Genomic DNA, 19,247 nt, shown 5'->3' with positions numbered 1-19,247 from the left:
ACCGTCTATACAACACATTATATAGCACATCCTCCTTGTGAGGTTGTCTTTCGAAACCATATAGCTCCGTTTGTTGAAGCTGACAGAGTTATATGAGATGCATGTTTCAGATCATGCCAGATGCTCTTTGGATCCATATTATTTATTCTTACTAATGAAAATGTATCATACTGCAACTCTTTTTATGTGACTAGAAGGACCCTCAGTGGCACCAGGCATTCAGAGGTAACACAAGTATTAGATGTGTATTTTCTATGGCTTCAAACAAAGTCTTGTCTACAATTTATCTGCTTCATGATCTTTTAAACATTTATTTAGTACACAAAATAATAAACCTGTAAGTAAATCTGTAAGGGTTGTTGACATTACTTGTTTCAATGCCATGAGTGGACTTGATAAATGGTTAGTCTTAAAGGACTGAGCGATTCAATTCACCTGCTAACCACGCTGTCAAACTGCAGAGGTGCTTATATTTAGTTATTGCCTCTATTGTCATCTCTGGATGACAGAACTCCATAAATGCCGACAGACAATATTTCATACATGCTGAGAGGGGACTCTGCTTAGCTAGCAGAAGTTGACATGTTATCAGGGAAGCATCTGAATTTGACCTAATTTCCTAACGGTCCAGTTTATTGTGGTCAGGCTATCCCTACTTCGACCAAAACCACTAAATAAGTCTCAAAATTCCTGTTAGAAATGGGACAGTTTTAGGTCCTCCTCAGCCTCAGAGTGTTTGAAACATCTTAATAAATCAATTCTTTATCAATACTGTAGTGATTCCCTCACGGTTGCAGGGTTTGGTTTCAAGACTGTTGACACTGGGCAGTGGCTGGAAACCAGGTCATCCCCTTCTTGGACAAAAGTTAAACGTTATGATACTCTGCGAAAGGCACTGTCTCTTCCTCAGTTTTTAGTCGACCACCTTAAACACTGTATTGTGACTCTCATATTATGCAGCAGTGATTCAGACATCTCTTCAGGTCAGCTAACATAAAATCTACTTAATCCACATTTTTGTCTATTATTCGGACATCTGCATTTAAACCTCTTGAATGATTTTGTGTGAGACTTGTTGTAAGGATAAGAAAACCAGGTGTAATTGTCTACACTTCTGCCACGTTTAAAACTATTACAGTCAATAGAGATATCATCAATGGTGGAAGCAAGAGAGCTATTCAGCTGCCTACCTGCTAAGCACTCCGTTCAGGTGGCCGTACATAGTTCTCTGTGGGGTGCCTCAGATACCCACATGAAGCTAGCAGGTGTGCAAAGGACAAAATACCCCTTGTGTTGCCCCAAGTGCACAAAATTATCCTTTGCACTGCCCAAAATGCAGCTGTCTAAATCTCATACTGAATCCCACTCTGTAGCTAGAGTCTAATGGAGACTGCCATGCAATGAAGAGCACCTTGGAAGTGCAAGGTTCTCTCAGTGATAATGACAGGACTCCCATGCTCTCCGTGATTCCTACTGGCTGGTCCTCATCTTTGCCAAAGCACTGGATGGCCTTCAGAGTTGTCCAAACTCCTTGCTGTCAGTGGTGCACCTTAATGGTGCCTTAGTTGGGTTACCTGGACTGCTTGTCATCGACACCTTTCTCTCCTCACAGGCAGCCTGAATGTCTACAGCAAAGACTGAATGAGCCTGAGAAGCTAATGTTTCAATAGCTATCATCAAAGAATATGTTCTGATAATCCTACAAGATTCTTTCCCTCATTAGTCTGATTCCAGTTCCCTTTTCATCTCAACATTTAAAACTAAAACTCATCTTATTTGGCTGTTTATTTCTTGGAAGTTTGTATTTGTAGATATGGGTTCTTTAAGATTATTACTATTGTGTTTCAGGGATGGTATAGTTAAAGCATTCAGACACTTGGAGTGTCCATAAATATGTGGAATTTACTCCCCATGGAATATCTGACCCCTGGGGATGCAGTAGCATCCTCAAAGATCTACAGACCTTTGTGACAATTGTGCAGAAGCACAGGGATCCTGGCAAGCCCCCGAGCTCCTGGGAGCTCTGCTAACAGCACAGGCATCAGATGTTTGATCTGCATGTTCTCTCCTGAGGAATTTTTCACTCCCAAAGTCTATTGAGAGGAACCATATCTTCCTCATAAAATGCAAGAGACAGGCAAGCTTTGGCAAATCAAGGCTATGTTCTTCCTAAACACAGCATGGGGAAGAAGCTGACAGATTAGATAAGTACCTCTAACTTAGTGTTTCTTCAACAATTTTTTAGGTAGTCAAACTAGGACTGCCAGAAGTTTATCAAACAGACAAAAATACAAGTTACATAAATATGGAGGTAAGCCCTGCTTTGAGCAGAAATTTGGACTAGGTGACCTACTGAGCTCTCTCTCCACCTAAAGTTTCAATGATTCTATCATATTAAGTGCTAATGCACTGCAGTTTGTTTTAAACACATGGATATTCCACAGTCATATTCAGCGAGGGTGACTGCAAAGTCTCACAGGAGGTCCAACAACAGACTCAGTTATCCCTGTGTTTCCCTACTTTGGTGTCAGGGTTTGGGCCAGGTTGGCCACTAAACGAAAAACAGATGCTCTCTTTATCTGCTAGATACCTGCTAGAAGCAGCCACTCTCTGAAAAATACACTGTTAATTTCAGAAGCTGCAGTTAGAAGAGTTTTAACGGAAAAGTAAAATTCCTGAAAAGGAAATTGGTTCTGTTTTACCTCAAACCAGGACATTTCATCACTGTCTTTGGTCAACTTGGCCAGAAAAGTGTAATGGACTACATTTCAGATTCTGAATTTCTCTCTTAAATTGGAAGCTAAAGACCAGACCTTTCTGCCCTTATGTGACTTAATTATGTTCTTTCAGATATGGTACCTATATGGGAATGTTTGCATACGCCCTGCATTATGAATTGAATATTCTGTCTAATCTACTTCCTTTATTCCAAATGAAATGCATGGTCCAATTATACACTAATTCTGTATCCTTAACACACAGCTTAACTCTAGGCTGTCTGTTCTCCAGTCTAATTTCTCATCACCTATCCCCACGTGTAAGGCAGTCTGTATTTAGAGCTGCAGATGTGATCACTATCTTGTTCTATAACACTCCAAGATTTCAAATAGTTACTATTTTGCTTCAAGATGAAACTAATGGATTTTTGTGGCAAAACCAAAAGACCCAGAACTCCATTTTAGAATTGCCAGTGTGTCACAGTACACAGCAGCTTCTTCATTTAGTTTTCCTGAATCTCCTGAATCTCAGTTTCCCACTGATTTTCCTAGGTGATTAAATTGCTACTGGTAATTCTACAGTACGTTTTCCTTTCTCCATTTCCCTTGCAACGAGGAGAAACCACAGGGGGTTTCACTAGATATCTCAGCATGGAGATGAGGAATCCTTTCTCATGAAAGTTGAATCGAAAAGGGTAAATTACACAAATGAACGTTTTTAAGGAAAAGCAGATTTTCTAGAAAATTTCTTGCCAGTTCTACCTATACCTGCTATGTCTGTCCTACAGGAGATAATACTATCACTCAGATGGTAACTTGGAAGGTTCCACCCTCTTTTCTTACAATCCTTAGGGAGTGTGCTCCAATTGCTCTGCATTGTATCATATACTGAGGGTGGTACTCCTATAAGATATCAACTACTCCCTTCAGAATGGAGAAAAGAGCAAGCCATGATCACTAGTTGCATGCATTCAGGGTGACTCTTACCCCAGGTACAGCAGTTTCCATCCCCACCAGAACTTTATTGCTCTTGATAAAATCTTACAGAATCCCATTTACCTCCTGCATCTGTTCGCATTCCCTCAGCCCGCAGGACCTGAGATCTTGCAAATGGTTAAAGCAATTCCCTGGCTAATGGAATAATCAATAGTTATTGCCTCTTTTACTCCTTCACCCTGGAGGAACTGAGTTGCTGCTATTAATACTTCTGCTGTCCTTTATACCTTTGCATAAGCACCATAGTGTGTGCAATGTGCAGGTTTACAGACCTGGAGGTAGTTACTGGAGAATCTTAAACACCCATCAAAGTCTGAATATTGAGGTCTATATATAGGAATCCTATAGACTACAGGTAATTTTTCTTTTTCCTTGCTTTTAAACTAATGAGGAGTTACTGTTCTTAATAAATTTTGTCTTTAACTACATCCATAGAGACAGATAAGCAGGCCTAAAAGCTATGGTGATTCAAGACTTAAAAAAAAAGGATTAATTCCAAGGCTTGTATTTTCACAGAAACACAACACCACTTGTTATACAGCATCAAGGCTTAATAGTGCACACTTGCTACTGCTTATAATATTTAGCCTTTTATTAATGTAAAAAGAAAATAGGAATCCAGTTACCATTTTGTTACCATGGTAACGCATGAAAAAATAATCTTTGAATTCCGTAATGAAAGAACCTGATACTTTTAGATCTTGCAGGATCAAAACCAGCAAGAGATACTTGCGCTATGCATATTTATGACAAATGCAATCTATTATTGCTGTTGAACAGAAGACACAAAAGGAGTAGCTTGCAAGTAACCACGACCGGTCCATACAAGCGAGTGCTGTCACACGTGTAGGTACCTTAGAAATTACAGCAGCTTGGTCTGCAAAGTCTGGACTGACAAAGACTTTCTTTCATTTCCTGAGCACTGCTTGCATCATTCATCAATTTGCTCTCAAAACCAGTATTAAGGTCATTCACTACTACACACAACTACTTTGTCTGGATTTATAACTTCAAGATGGACAGTTGGTACAGTTTAGAGATATTTGAGCTATGTGGCAGATCTATCTTTTTTTTTTTTTTTTTTAAACAAAAGACCCTTTGCCTTTGCAGCTTCTTTCTTCTTCTGTTCTGCAGGGGAAACACGGTGATTCACCATACTTCAGTAAAGGCTTTCCATGCTTAGTGTTATGTTATGTGATGGTGCTATGTTTCTGGAGAGGGATTAGGTGCTTTTTATGTAAATAGCCTTTGAAAGAGCATTTTTCTTTTAACTGAGTATAAGGTACCTGAGGGTATAAGTTTAGACACCTAAGAAATCTTTCCAATGAATAAGAAAAGGAGCGTGTTAATTTAATAGCAATAAGCTATTTTTGAAATTCTGCTTATATGAGCTTGGGGAACAATAAATAACATGTAACATGGAAGTTTTATGTTGACTGCTAGTGCATATTGGAAAAATGGTCAATTCATGTAGTGTTCAGTCCAGATTTCCATTACTAGTAAAAAACTATAGAATTATTAACTCTGGAAGAACTCCAGGCTTGGAAAGCTCCACACCAGTTTGTACAGGTAGGAGAACAACTAGGAATTTGGATGTCTCTTTTTAAATCTCAGCATCCAAGTACAAAATTATATTAGTGCTTATTTGGGAACAAGGCGCTCAGTTTGAAAATATTTCTACTTCTTAGAAGCACTGAAACTTCACAGTCTCTGTCCAGCTCTGCTACTTTCAATAGCAGGAAAGGTGCTCCCTCAATATTTCTTTTATTGCTAACTCCATGTAACTATGCATGATAGGAAAAGAGGCAAATTTATTTATCTGTCAGCAGAGGAGTATGAATGTTAGTTAAAAATCCCCGAATTATGACAGGAAAGACTCAGAAAGGTGTTCTGTGCTCAGTACCATAGACACATTTTCAACAACACTTCATAGTAATTAATCTGTAATTCACAGTAAGTAGTCTGTATTTTACAGTCTTTGGCAGCATGACAAGGATAACATCACACGAGCAGTGTTCCTGTACAGTCTATATGATGGTGAGGAGAGTAGAAGTAAAGGCCTTAGTCCCTGCATGATCCAATACCTACTCACAGACTTTGTGCACAAGTTTCAATGCTTAGAGGCATATTATAAATATTTATATTATCACATTTTTTAATTGCCAGTTAAGGGCAAACATGGCACACCTCTTCACTATCCTTTACACCTTTACAGTTATTTAGCTGATTTGTATTTGGGGTCACAGATTGGTTCCTATTGCACGAGGTAAGTACAAAAGCAAAGGTGTGTCTTTGCCACAGTGATTTACAGTGTAAATGAAAGGCAGAGTAATAAACTTGCCCTTTTTGCATAACGATTTACTCCTAGATTCATTTTCCAAATGCATGGAAGCGAATAGGGCTTTATTGTGTTTATTTGTTCCAAATGTAAAAAAACATAAAGACAAAAAAAATATCTTTTCTATATAAAGCCCTTTTTATTAGACATTCTACTGAAAATTTGTTCTGTAATTCTGCTCTGTACAACAGCTTGTTGTAGAACGCGGTACGCCAGGCTGTCATACATTACAGTAGCTGGAGGGATCCCTCCTGCAGAAACAGACTGCTAATCTTTAATAAACTTCAGCTGAGCCCTTGGTACGACCTTGTATACATTTTGCCTTAGAAAAATTCAACAATGTTTAATTAGCTCTTTTGTTTGTTTGCCAAATTACTCTGGGACACTATTACTGTGAGGAACTGGAATGTATGGGAAATTATACCTATCTTGTCAAATTACTAACTGCATTAAGCAGACAAACACCACATTCCTCTTGATCTACTGAATTCCCAGCTGAAGAGAATAATAAACATAATTTTCAAGTAAAGTGATTTTAGATGTACTACAAAACAGGAAGCTTCAAGTGTTCATGATACTTCTCATAACAACAACATAAAACACAATGGCATAAGCCCCTTCTTGCCAAGGGTCATGAAGAGGAAATTTTTTCCTCTTTCTAAGTGTGTAATACCAGCAATTTCTCTGATGCATCCCTGCAGAATCAAAGGAATGAATTCCAGACTCCTGAAAATATTTTTCGGGGGTAATAGTTTCACACTGCATTAACAAGCAAGTTTTTGGCAAATGTGGTCCCGAAGAAGATCTCCAGGTTAATCAGTTCAAACACTGCGAGCAAAGGGGGTCTTAGTAGACAGTAAATTATCCATGGCCCAGCAATGTGCCCTTATCGCTAAAAAGGCCAATGGAATCCTGGGCTGCATAGGGAAGAGTGTGGCCAGTAGGTCAAAGGAGATCATTCTCCCCCTCTACTCTGCACTGGTGAGGCCACAACTGGAATACTGTGTCCAGTTTTGGGCTCCCCAGTTCAAGAGGGACAGGGAACTGCTGGAGCGAGTCCAGCGAAGGGCAACTAAGATGATTAAGGGCTTGGAGCACCTCCCTTATGAGGAAAGGCTGAGAGAGCTGGGACTCTTTAGCCTGGAGAAGAGAAGGCTGAGGGGAGACCTTATTATGGCGTACAAGTATCTAAAGGGTGGGTTGAAGGAGGATGGAGCCAGGCTCTTGTCAATGGTTCCCAGTGACAGGACGAGGGGCAATGGGCACAAGTTAGAACACAGGAAGTTCCGTTCAAACACACGGAAACAGTTCTTTACGGTGAGGGTGACAGAGCACTGGCACAGGCTGCCCAGGGAGGCTGTGGAGTCCCCTTCTCTGGAGATTTTCAAGACCCGCCTGGATGCAGTCCTGAGTAATGTGCTCTGGGCAATCCTGCTTTAGCAGGGGGGGTGGGCTAGATGATCTCTAGAGGTCCCTTCCAACTCTGAAAACTCCGTGATTTCGTGATTCTGTGATTCCGTGAAAGGTGCTAAATGCTCTACAGCGAGGCAAAGCCGGGCATTTAGCAGTTGCTGAGTTGTGAGACTGCAGCACCATTTGCAATGTTACCAGTACACCGAGAGGAAAATCAGACACTAGTTGGATGAAACTGCATTTTTTCTATATCTCCAGGACTTTCTGACCAAGTTTAAATAGAAAGGGAAAAGCACTTAGGCATACTTCATCACAGAACTAATAGTTTCATTTCTGGGTGTTTAATTCATGTGAATTAAAAGGAAGTTTTCCAATTCCTGTGCATCATCAGTATCCACTGATAATAGCAGAAATAATGGATTAATTACATGGTTCAATCCAGTGTCCACTGAAATTAGGTAGAGAATTTTGGTCATAGAAAAAAAAATCCTTAAAAAAAAATAAAAGACTGACCCATATTTTCAGCAGATTCTAGTATACTTTGGGATTAATGACATTGTTTGTTACATTTTTATTTTTCCTGAAGAAGTAAAACGTAAGATTGTGAAAAGCAGTCTTAAGGGACTGTGTACTAGGTTGTAGTGCCCACATTCTATAATACCACATAATTCTTATTTTATATTTTATAGTGTAAAACAGAGGCAGTGACTTCCTGGATTTGAGATCTACGATGCACGAAGTAACAGATAAGCATGTCCTTTATGGAAAGAATATGCATTCAGCCTGTGGTTCTTTAGATTTTCATTTTTTCTAAACTAGAGACATATGCATTATGTAAGCTAGATAAGCTCCTGCCTGGTGGTTAGCAGGATTATTACACTCCAGATGCATATATCCTTTCAAATACTTTTTTTTTTTGATTCAATATGCATTCAGTAGCTTCTGATTAAACATAGCCTGGGTTTTTTATTTGTTCTTTTGGTTTCATGCGATATGACAGACACGGTACATCGTGCATAAAAACAGCTAAACAGATAATTTATGCATTTTAAAAATTAAGTCATATTGGAGCAGAACAGCAAAGTAAAATTGGGACATGGGAATTGATGGTAGTTCTAGCTGAGGATTGCTGGTAGGAATGTTATTTATTTGTTTATTTGGTTAGTTATGAGAGGACCACTGGAACCAGTGAGACACCCAGAGAAGAAACGCAGCACAAGAGCTGTAGGCTGAGACAGACACTTGAAGACTTTTCTTCAAGTGAAAACTGTGACATATCCAGAGCTACCCATTACGCCGTGCGAGGGTCAGATTGTTGCGCTTTGATTCTCTTATCCTGTGACAGGCACTGATATACTGGGTGTTCCCTCTACAAAGGTACATGACTCATTGCCTGGTAATCGCGGCATGAATTGGGTTGCTTTCCTGCTGTTGGTGAATTCCTCATTAGGTCTGCAGAGTACTTTCTTTTAAGAACAACTCTGACCTAGCAATAAGCCCAGCTATATAAGCGGCATTGCCAGCACAGCATTTGAGCAAATAAAACATCTTTTTTTCATTACTTTTGCCAAGAGTATCTTTTAAGATGTTAACAACAGACTTCAGAGATAAAAAACTAGTAAGAGATAAGTGTGAATACTTCGTGTCAAGTTAGGCATGGAGTATTGCAGAACAGACCTGTAAAAAGTGCCAGAAAAACTGTTGCTAATGCAGATATCATAAACACTTAAAATATATTCTATTTAATGACTGGAAAATACCAAATTGGGAAATTATGGGTATTCTGGCATTTGGAAGTTCAGACCACACAGAAGTTAGCCAAGTGCCTGAAGGAATCTGATTTTCAGTGCCTAAAAAGTGAAAAGATGAAAAGAAGGAAAACCTGTTATGAATCATTCTGGATTCTACATTATTGCCTCAAAGGTTGTTTTTCTTTAAGGCAAGAATTAATACCAGCCATGAAACTTTAGAAGACACTGTGATTTGCTTCATAAAACATTTTAATGTCTTAGCAAACACCCCTGCAATATATCCTGGTATCTTTCATGCTTATTATAAAACTGAAAAACAATATCAGCTTTCAAAAGAGATATGAAAGAAAGAAACAAGTGAACTGCTCTAAAGAAACATTTGAGAATGGAAATTGGAAAACCTGTTGATAAATAGATGGTAGGTTGAGTTGGTAGGATGTCGGGGGTTTTATTTTGGTTAATTAGGGACTTGTAGAGCTAATGAATAATTAATAAAGTCCAAGATTATTTTTTGTACATGCTTTAGACATTCAGTGTTGCTTTTTCATGGATTTCCACTCTTTCAGGTAAAGATATAAACTGCAACATGATGATAAATCTCTACCCCTTTTGGAAGTTTAGGCTTTTATTGTCATTGCACAGAATTGTTTACACCCCCATAAACCTTTATTTCAGCTATAAACAACAGATTTTTACATGAAAGTGAATATATGTGCACAAGAAAACTATCTGAAGAATCAAGACATACATTAGGGCATTTTGATGACAGAATCATGTATGTGTGAGCATTTATGTTTCCATACATTCCTTCAGATTTATAAAAGTCTTCTGTTAATGAGATCTAGACAGACACTTTTGATGTTACTAATAAAATAATGGTACACCTAATTAAGTGCAGAATGCTTTCTACTACTAGAAAAACTTAATTAGAACATAGTCTCTTAAGGTCTTTGGAAGAACAAAGCCTTTTCTGAGAAACATCTGATTTTTTTGCAACTCTTCAAGAGGATAGTTGATGTAGTTAAAGAACTACTTGCATAGTAGTCTGTTGGCATGTGTACATCTGGTCTCCTAAACAGTCCAGTATTACAGCTGAATTGTTGCCCAGTGTTAGCGGTTCTATTCTTCCTACTGATAGTCCAACTGATTGGAGCATCAACGGAAATATTAAATGAGATTTGGGATAGTTTGTTCAACTGTGATGTCAAAACATTTATAATACTGCACATAAATATACTTTCAGAAATCTTGGAAACACACCACATCTGGAATAAGGGACAACACTTCTGCTGTCAACAACAAAACCTGCTTTTATAGCAAACATGAATAAACTATTGTGGATGACTTTTGTTAGCCAGCTTGTACATGTTACTACAGAGAACTGAAGAACCTGCTTCACTCATATACAGACCATAGTGTACCTTGAAAGATACTGCAATGCTTGCAGTAATAACCTTTAAACTGAAATAATACTGCTATTCTTATCCACTCTACATATTTTACACAAACTTAAGTGGCCAGCCACCCTGTATAATGTCTATTTAATAATATGTTTTAAAAGGATTTGTGAAGCTGTTAGCTGTTGCTACTAAATCTCTGAAAATATTGATAAATGGATTTTCTAAATATACAGTCTTACTTTAAGAGGCATTGAAAGAGGGACTGTGGAACACGCTACCATAGAAACCATCCACAGATATATTCCTAAAGGCAAATTCACTTCAGCTGTTTTGGAAGTTTATGTCAATAATACAGAACAGTTAATTAATGAATCAATTGTATGAAACAATAACAGGATTTTAAGGGTTATTTACTGATTAGGGCAGATGACATACAGGAAAATTAGGGGAGTTTATGCTTAAAATAGGGAAGGTAGTTAATATATGCAAATAACAAAAGTCTGTAATTAAATTAGGTCAGTCTTCAAACACAAGTCTAAAATTCTCTCTCTGTAGTCTTCATAGTTGTGTTCTGTACCTCTGGACAATATCTATCCAACAAGGCATGCGGTTAAGAACCAATCCAGAGTACATCTCTTCTGAATCAATAAGTACTTTGGAAAACTACAATGGATGGTGTCTGAGTGGTAGAAGAAAGTTACAAAGTACTTAGTTTTCTTTCACTTCCAGTCCATCGCTTGTTTTGATGGTTTTATTCCTCAGCTTTCACCCCCAAAGTTGATATATACAGCCAAATCTCTGCACAATTCACCAGACTGCTGGACTAGACCTTGGTTTGGTGACAAAAAATGTTCATATGTAATAGCAGATATTGCTGCACTAATTTTTAATGAACAGAGTTCGAAGAAATGAGTGAGTGGCTGCGCAACACCTCCAGAAGATTCACAGCTGAAATCCCCGGCAGCCAACTGCTATCCAGGCAGCAGAGTAAGCGCTGAACCGAGACATAGGGAATCATATTCCCTCAGTAGGGATCCCATCAGCGCTAGACAGGATTTCTTACTGTGGGATGCCACCGCGTGCTGCAGGAAAGCTTTGAGCAGAAGGAGAAGTCATGCTGAGAGACTGCTTCCCACGGCAGTGCTGCTCTGTCCGTGCAGAAGCACATTTCTCGTGTGAAGGCTACAGGCTATCAAAAGCTGTACCTCTTGGGCACATTGGCATAACAAGCACGTGTTGTCTTGTCTGCTTCTAGAATAAGAGAAAGCATCTCGTTCCCTCTTTCCTTTTCTTACTTTCCACTACAAACAGCAAAAGGAGGATATAAACAATAATGATGTGGACTCCTTGGTAAAACTTTTCTGTTGCTCTTCTTCATCCGCTCTTTCTCATAGGCAATAAAGTTTTGATTGAACTATGAACTTATGCAGTAAGTTAACAGAATGTTTGATTCCTTTGCTCTAAAAAGACCAGTTTAAAACAGTGGGATAGAAAATGTATTCTCCTTCCTTCAGATAAATGAATGCATCGTGGAACAATTCTACTATGTAATTCAGAAAATAAATGTATTATTTTGAAACTATCTTAGTCTTATATTGAATTATTTTCCCTAAAAACATGACTCCACATAAAAAAAACAACTATTTGAAACAGATTTCTTCCCATCTGTTTCAAGGAAAAAAACTGTTTTCAGCTTAACTCACATTAATAAAAAAAAAATCACTCTTCAGTAACAAGTTGAATAAATTATTTATACATGAGTCATTATTTTATAGCATACTCACAAACTTAAAAGTGCCTGCTGCAGATTTAGATATTGTGACTATCTTCAAGTTTTTAAAAGAAATTTTAAAAACTTTGTTCATTCTTCTGAAGATAAAAAAAAAAAACAGCTTAGATTTAACTTCAAAGGAGTCAAATACAGTGAAGGTGAGGAAATAAATGTCATGTAATTTTGAATGAGGGGAAGCCCACTGCTATTCGTATCTCCTGCAGGAATTATTTCTGAGGTGTAACTACAGCACTGGTGAAGGTCATTTCAGGAAGACTACACGCTCCAACTGATGGACAGTTTCCTCATTCTAGAGGAACATCAGTGTTATGTGGAAGGTTATGTATGAATAAAGAAGGGCTCGGAACAACCTGAAAGAATTCAGTCCCAGGTGTGACCTTGATATTCTTCCTGTATTCAGCAGCGCTGAAAGAAAAATTGTTGGTGAGTGGCAAGTGTTTCTCTGCTTGGCTAATTAAAATTGCTGCTTTTCATACAGTTAGGCTTTATTTTCTGATATGATGAATTATAATAATCAACCTTGCAACATGCAATTCAGTAGTCACTAGAGATAAGTTAATTCCACTTATTTTAGCTCCAAACGGATAGCAAGAACTGGCATCTGTTGCTACTGATGATAACGGAGCAAATTAAAAGTACCTATATCAAATTGAAACATATCTAATTATACTACTTTTATTTTTATGGTTGTTATTAATTACTATTTAAGAATTTGTAGAATTAAGAATTAGTATCAGAAAACTGAATTCCCTGAAGAGGATGGGCCAATGATTCTAGCTCCCCAGCTATCAGAGAATGTGAATATTCCTTATTTTGTAAGTATGCCCCTTCTTTCCTTTTGAATATGCCGAGCATTTTTACTTCTTCAAAGTTCTGTTCATAAGCTCTGTATAGCTATGTATAGTATTGCTATTGCTTTTTCACACTAATAATTTCCCTGATCCAAATCCTAATGCAATGGTGTGTTTTTTTTTCTGGGCCACGTGCCATTAATACAGTGGTCCCTTCATCCCAATATGTAGAAGTGCCACTGCACTCAATAGCAGTAAAATCTGAGGTGAATTTATAACTTGGCAATTTACTGGAAGTGGTGTACGTGACATACAGTCATTGCCTGATAAATATCTTGTTCTGTTACCTCCAACATGTGCTTGTCATGAAGTATGGCTCATGTTCAGACGCTACAGATCTAGAAATCTTCATGCCAGCCTAGCTTCAACCTCTCTGGCCAAACAGTTCCTCTTGAAAATAAAATATCCTTATGAAACAGATATGGCATAATCTTTGTATTTTTGCTGTGTTCATATTCCCATTATATGTTGTAGACCTAGAATACTTAAATCACTGTTTTGATGTTATTATCCTTTTAGTCTCAACCCTTTTCTTGTGATCTCTTGAGACAGTTGACAGCTGCTCAAATTCTCATGGTAGAGGAAAAACAAACAGTTATAGTAACTAGTTGTAGGTGTTTAAATTCAACTTTGGTGAAACAGACTTTCTGACAACTGTTTAAAGTAATCCTCAGTGCCTTGGTTAAAAAACCTGTATGTTCTTATCCCCACTCATGAGAGAATTTAAATTCTGGTTATATGATAGAATTGTGGTGTTATTGTCTAACACAGTGTCATGGACTTTCAGGTGATACTGTTTTCTACAGTTTGAGAAATACTCCGTTAAGTCAACATATATATGCAGGTATGACACAACTCTACACAATTGATTCAAAAGACGCTAGACCAAACACCCTGATTTTGCTCCATGAATCTCCTAGAGCAAAAAGCAGGTCTAATTTTCAGTGGTAGTGTTTCAGAAGTGCATATAGATTCCACGTTAGAGTGAAAATCCACATTTAGAAGCACAAAGGGTCTAGCAGTGAATCTGGGCAAAGTCCTTATTCCTACATCCTTGAAAACTGATTCCATAGCTTCCACTTAAGCTCTTCTGCTTATTTCATCATGTGTACTTCCACTGAAGTGCTGACAGTAATATTAGGAAAACTTTCCTTTGTTACTTGCCCTTGAGTTTCTCTAGCTGTTCTCCCAGCTGCCTTGGACAAGGTCACTTTTTTTTTTTTTTTTTGGTCCAAAAAAGGAGGGGGGTGGGGGGAAAGAGAAAAAAGGAAAAAAAAGGGTAGTTCCATTTCTGCAGATTTGTTGTGCTTTTCATTACTAACACAATACTGTTCTGCTGCTCCATCCTAATTTTAAGCTCCTAAAAGGAATGGCTAATATCCACTGACGGTTTCACAAGTATGCTGACACAACTCAATGCAGGCCTGTGCTGCACGACCCAACCTCCAAGGCTTCCTGTGTATTCAGCAGAGAGTGATTTCACTCAGATTGACACTTCTAGCTTCTCCACTGACTTCAGAAGACATTTAAGACCAGTAGTCTCCTTCTTATTAGCCTCCAGTATGTGCTTAAAATTAGGTGAGGTGAACCCAAGCTGAGTGTTTTTGCACTAGGCCCCAGCTAAGGGGTTTTCACTAGATAAATCCAGCAAAGGCCCTTCATGTGTTTTCTCCCAGTAGATTATCAATAAACCCACCAAGCTTCTCAAATTATACAAACACCACTTTTTGGGAAAGCACTTACCTGAAATACAACTGCAGCTACTAGGAGGGGACAGTTCATAGTTTTGAGTAATATAGCTGTGAATGAGTTGCGTTCAAATTCATCATTGTGGCAACTAGTCCACTGTCTTAGGAATGACAACTTCAACCAATTGGGGTTATTTCAAATGATCTCTGGAGTTACAAGAAGTGAGAAAGCTTCCTTACTCTCATCTGAAAACCATCCTAATGACAAAAGTGGCAAATTTACAGCCAGTGTCCAATCCAATAAGTAGAGCTTGTTATCAGTACACTCAGATGATAATAGCTCACTAGAAGTTTTGTCTATTAATAGAATGTGAATCTGAATCAAAGCATACAAAGATAGCTAGCCAACAATAAGCCACAAGAATATACATCAGCTTCTCAAATCTGAAAGTAAATTTTAATTAGGGTAAGAATTGACATAATAAACCAAAATGTCCTCAGCAGACATCTCTTTTTTAGTTTACCCACAAGAAGGGATGCACACTGTGTTTGGCCTTGGGTAGAACATAGCACTTTTTCTCGGTGATACCCACTGCTTACCTCAAGAGGTGTACATGGTCAAAGTTATGGAGAGGCTGCTAAATCAGCAATGAGCATCTGAGAAGTGTTAAAGACCAAAAGAACATCAGCTGCAGCTGATCGTGGAAATGATCCCACTCTTTTAGCAGAAAGGTAAAAATTCAATTTTAGCCAATTCTGAAGACTAAATTAATGAGATTGACCACGTTTCAAACTGCATTCAAAATGTAGTTATACAAAATTGAGAGGTGATTTCAGCAGCTGTTCCCTACTGCCTCTCCTCTGTTGTTTGATTTTCATCTGCTAAACTGTGTTTTTGTCTCTAGATAACACAGGAGGCAATAGAGACGATATTTTGCAATTGGTGATCTGATAACTGATAATTCGGAGGTGACCTCACTAAAGTCAACAAGTGAAATAATAATAGGCCTCTCCTTTCTCCTCTTGCAGTCAATAGCAAAACTACAATTCACTGAAATGAGAGCATGATTGGGCCCAAACATTAATAAATGAGAACCACATCATAAGCATCGATACAGAGTGCCATATCTACCAAATCATGAGCTCTCTGTGTCATGAAGAGTAAGTCACATATGCGTATGCCCTTTATGTAACAACTGAGCATTTCCTCTCATCAGTGAAACGGAAGCAGAAACCTCATTTCAGTATTATTAATGAAAGTACGATTGTATAACTTAAAGATACATCTCCATCAAACCCCAAGGAATGCTGGCCCATTACTTAGAAATAATTTACAAGGTTTAATTTTGGCTTAATTTTTACTAATATAAGTGAAAATCAACGTTTACTTCAGAGAAGTAAATCAGATCACTTTTAAGCCCAAAGATTAATAATGACCAGACATACAGCATGAACGTAGTAGAAACTTTTGCACTCACAAAAAATAATGATGAAAATCTAGCAGAACAAAAAATAAACATGGAATGAAACGTTTTTATTTTGAAGGATGTGCAGAGAAGACTTGTGTCCTTTGGGACGACTTTTCAGCATCATGATCCTTTCTAGGTCGTGTCCCTACACTCGCACTGCAGGGTTGACTTGCTACATCTGGAACTGTTGTGATGGAGAACAGGAAGACAGGCAGTTGATTTTGGCTCAGGTTCCTTTCTTGTGTTTTTGTGGCACACGACATTTGTCACTAAGCTGTTTAAACACAAATACTGCTGTGCTCACTCAATACTAGTCAGGATATACTGTTGTATGCAGACTTGCCAAACCTCAGCTAATACTGCTGTTACAATTATTTCTCCAGGGGAGAACAACAATGAGTTCTGGAAGGATGAGGCACTGCTACAGTCTTTACTGGAACAGCAACACATCGACACTACAAGCATCAACTGTTGGGCCAGCATGCTCAGCAGAAGGTAGGAGTAATTTACACCTTGGGAATTGACTTCTCTCTTCAGTTACTAACAAGCCTCAAGTTTGCCACTCAGTAGGACTTCTTTTATACAGCTGTTGAACCAGCTCACAGAGAGTAACATTCAAATTATGTACATTCTCTGCCAGGTTACCAGATTGAATTTTAACTTTAACTCCCACTTTGTAGTACTAGTTTACCACAGACAGGCATGAAACTCAAGAAATCCTCCAGACAAAACTGTCAACCCATGGACAACACAGGTGTACCACTGGTGGAGCAGCTTTGTCAATTGTTTGACAAAAGTAGCATATCTTCAATGACTAGGTAACTAGATCTCACATCAAGCTGTGACTTTAATGTCTATTCTACAACACTAAGTTCATTGATTTATAACTGTGCTTCTTGTTTTTAAGAAGATTGCTTGGTTTTATTTGTTTGTTTGGTTTGGTTGTTGGTTTAAAAGAATGTACTTCAAAGAATTTAATTTAAATTTCAGTATAAAAAGCTTACTGAATAAAGAAACATTAAATCTAATAGCACTTCTTTAGGTTTTGAAAACCTAGTGAAGAACACTATTGTTGATTTGGTTATCTTGAGGAAGAGAAATGACTAGAAACAAGGCCTTTTTTGTTTGAGCTATAGTAAATGGTTTCCTGAAAGAATAAAACAATCGCATCAACAACAAAGCCTTGTGCTGGCTGAACTGCCCAAGAAGAAAGCATGGAGAAGAAGTAGAGCTTTCAAGATATTGGGTTTGCTTAAGGCACGAAGCCTTAAGTAAAGTAGTAGAACTTAAGTAGTACTACTTAAGAAAGTAGTAGACGCATATGTGCACCTAAATTATATTGGTTGGCTGAATTACATATAATAAAGATAATAATTATAAACGAAGTAATGCTATAATTACTGCATAAACCCACCTCTTACATATCCATTGAATCTAATTTTTGCAATATGTATTGGTTGTGCATCATTCTGTATAAAGAACATTGAATTTTAATGACACTTTAGGATAATTTAAGGATGTAAGAATTATGAGTGCAAATTGGCCTATTTATTATTTAACTCACAGTTGTTCTTTTTGTGAATTTATTTTTATCTAAGTAGAGAAAATTAATTCACCACTGATATGTTCTGAGAGTCACAGAATCTTCACAGAAAATGGAACTAAGGGTGGTGATATATGTCCAGAAATCTTGCATTCAAGTACATCTAATGAACCCTTTCAACTTCTTGTTGTGATATTATTCAAAATATGTATGCAATAAAGAAAATTGCATGCCATGTACCACCAGAACATAAAAGATTGCTTCCAAGTTTTACTAGTCAATAACATTTTGAATAAGTAATCCTATAATCTTATGAAGATTTTGGAAATGACCTATTCATCACTAGAGGGAGTATGTTATATTCCTATCTGAGATGGTCTATTATCAGTCTAAATTCTGTAACTCACATTTTTTTCTGTGATTTTTCCAAATTTTTAAATAAATATACACCCATATCTTAACTCTTCAAAGGAGTTCCAAACTGTCACTACGTAAGAAGGTAAAGGTGCAATATAGCCTGTTGGATTTTTGATCAGATACAAGTGAAAAACGACCAAGTTAAATGGGCTCAGCTGATGCAAAACTCCCACAGGAATCAGTTCTACAGTTCCTGACATTCTGAAGTCTGGCTGTGGGGCTTTTCTTCTGAAATATCTGAAGGCAAGAATACACTTATGAAGAAACTAAAAATATGTAATCATATCTGCAACTAGCATAAATTAAAGCAATTCTATTGATTTATACCAGCCAAGAAGTCGACCTGTGACTTAAAAATTTTTTGAGTAATTGAAATCAAGCTCATAAATCACACAGTACAATTTCCTCATACTTTAATATTAATTTCAGTCCAAAATTATACAATAAATAACGCTCCCTATATTACTGCTACTTTATCTATTTTATAATCCAATAAAGTCAAGGAATTCACTGCAGGTGAATTAGTTCACTAATATCACATAGCACAACATGAGCCAGCAATGTGCGATGGCAGCCCAGAAGGCCAACCATATCCTGAGCTGCATCAGAAGTGTGGCCAGCAGGTCAAAGAAGGTGATTCTGCCCCTCTACTCCACTCTCGTGAGACCCCACCTGGAGTACTGCATCCAGCTCTGGAGTCCCCAACATAAGAAGGACATGGACCTGTTGGAATGTGTCCAGAGGAGAGCCACGAGGATGATCAGAGGGCTGGAGCACCTCTCCTATGAGGAGAGGCTGAAGGAGTTGGGGCTGTTCAGCCTGGAGAAGAGAAGGCTCCGGGGAGATCTTATTGTGGCCTTCCAGTACCTAAA

At 37.9% G+C, this 19,247-nt stretch overlaps 1 protein-coding gene across 2 annotated transcripts in view; it reads right to left on the bottom strand.

The window, feature by feature from the left end:
• Positions 1-19,247, bottom strand: part of MAGI2 (membrane associated guanylate kinase, WW and PDZ domain containing 2) — a gene marked incomplete at both ends in the record, with an annotated part of 783,510 nt that overhangs the window by 313,992 nt on the left and 450,271 nt on the right. The window lies entirely within an intron of this gene.

This window comes from Vanellus vanellus (genome assembly GCF_965231255.1).
Source record: "Vanellus vanellus genome assembly, chromosome: 1".
Taxonomy (NCBI): Eukaryota; Metazoa; Chordata; class Aves; order Charadriiformes; family Charadriidae; genus Vanellus; species Vanellus vanellus.
Note: the sequence above shows the minus strand (reverse complement) of the source record. Positions and strands in the feature narration are given on the sequence as shown.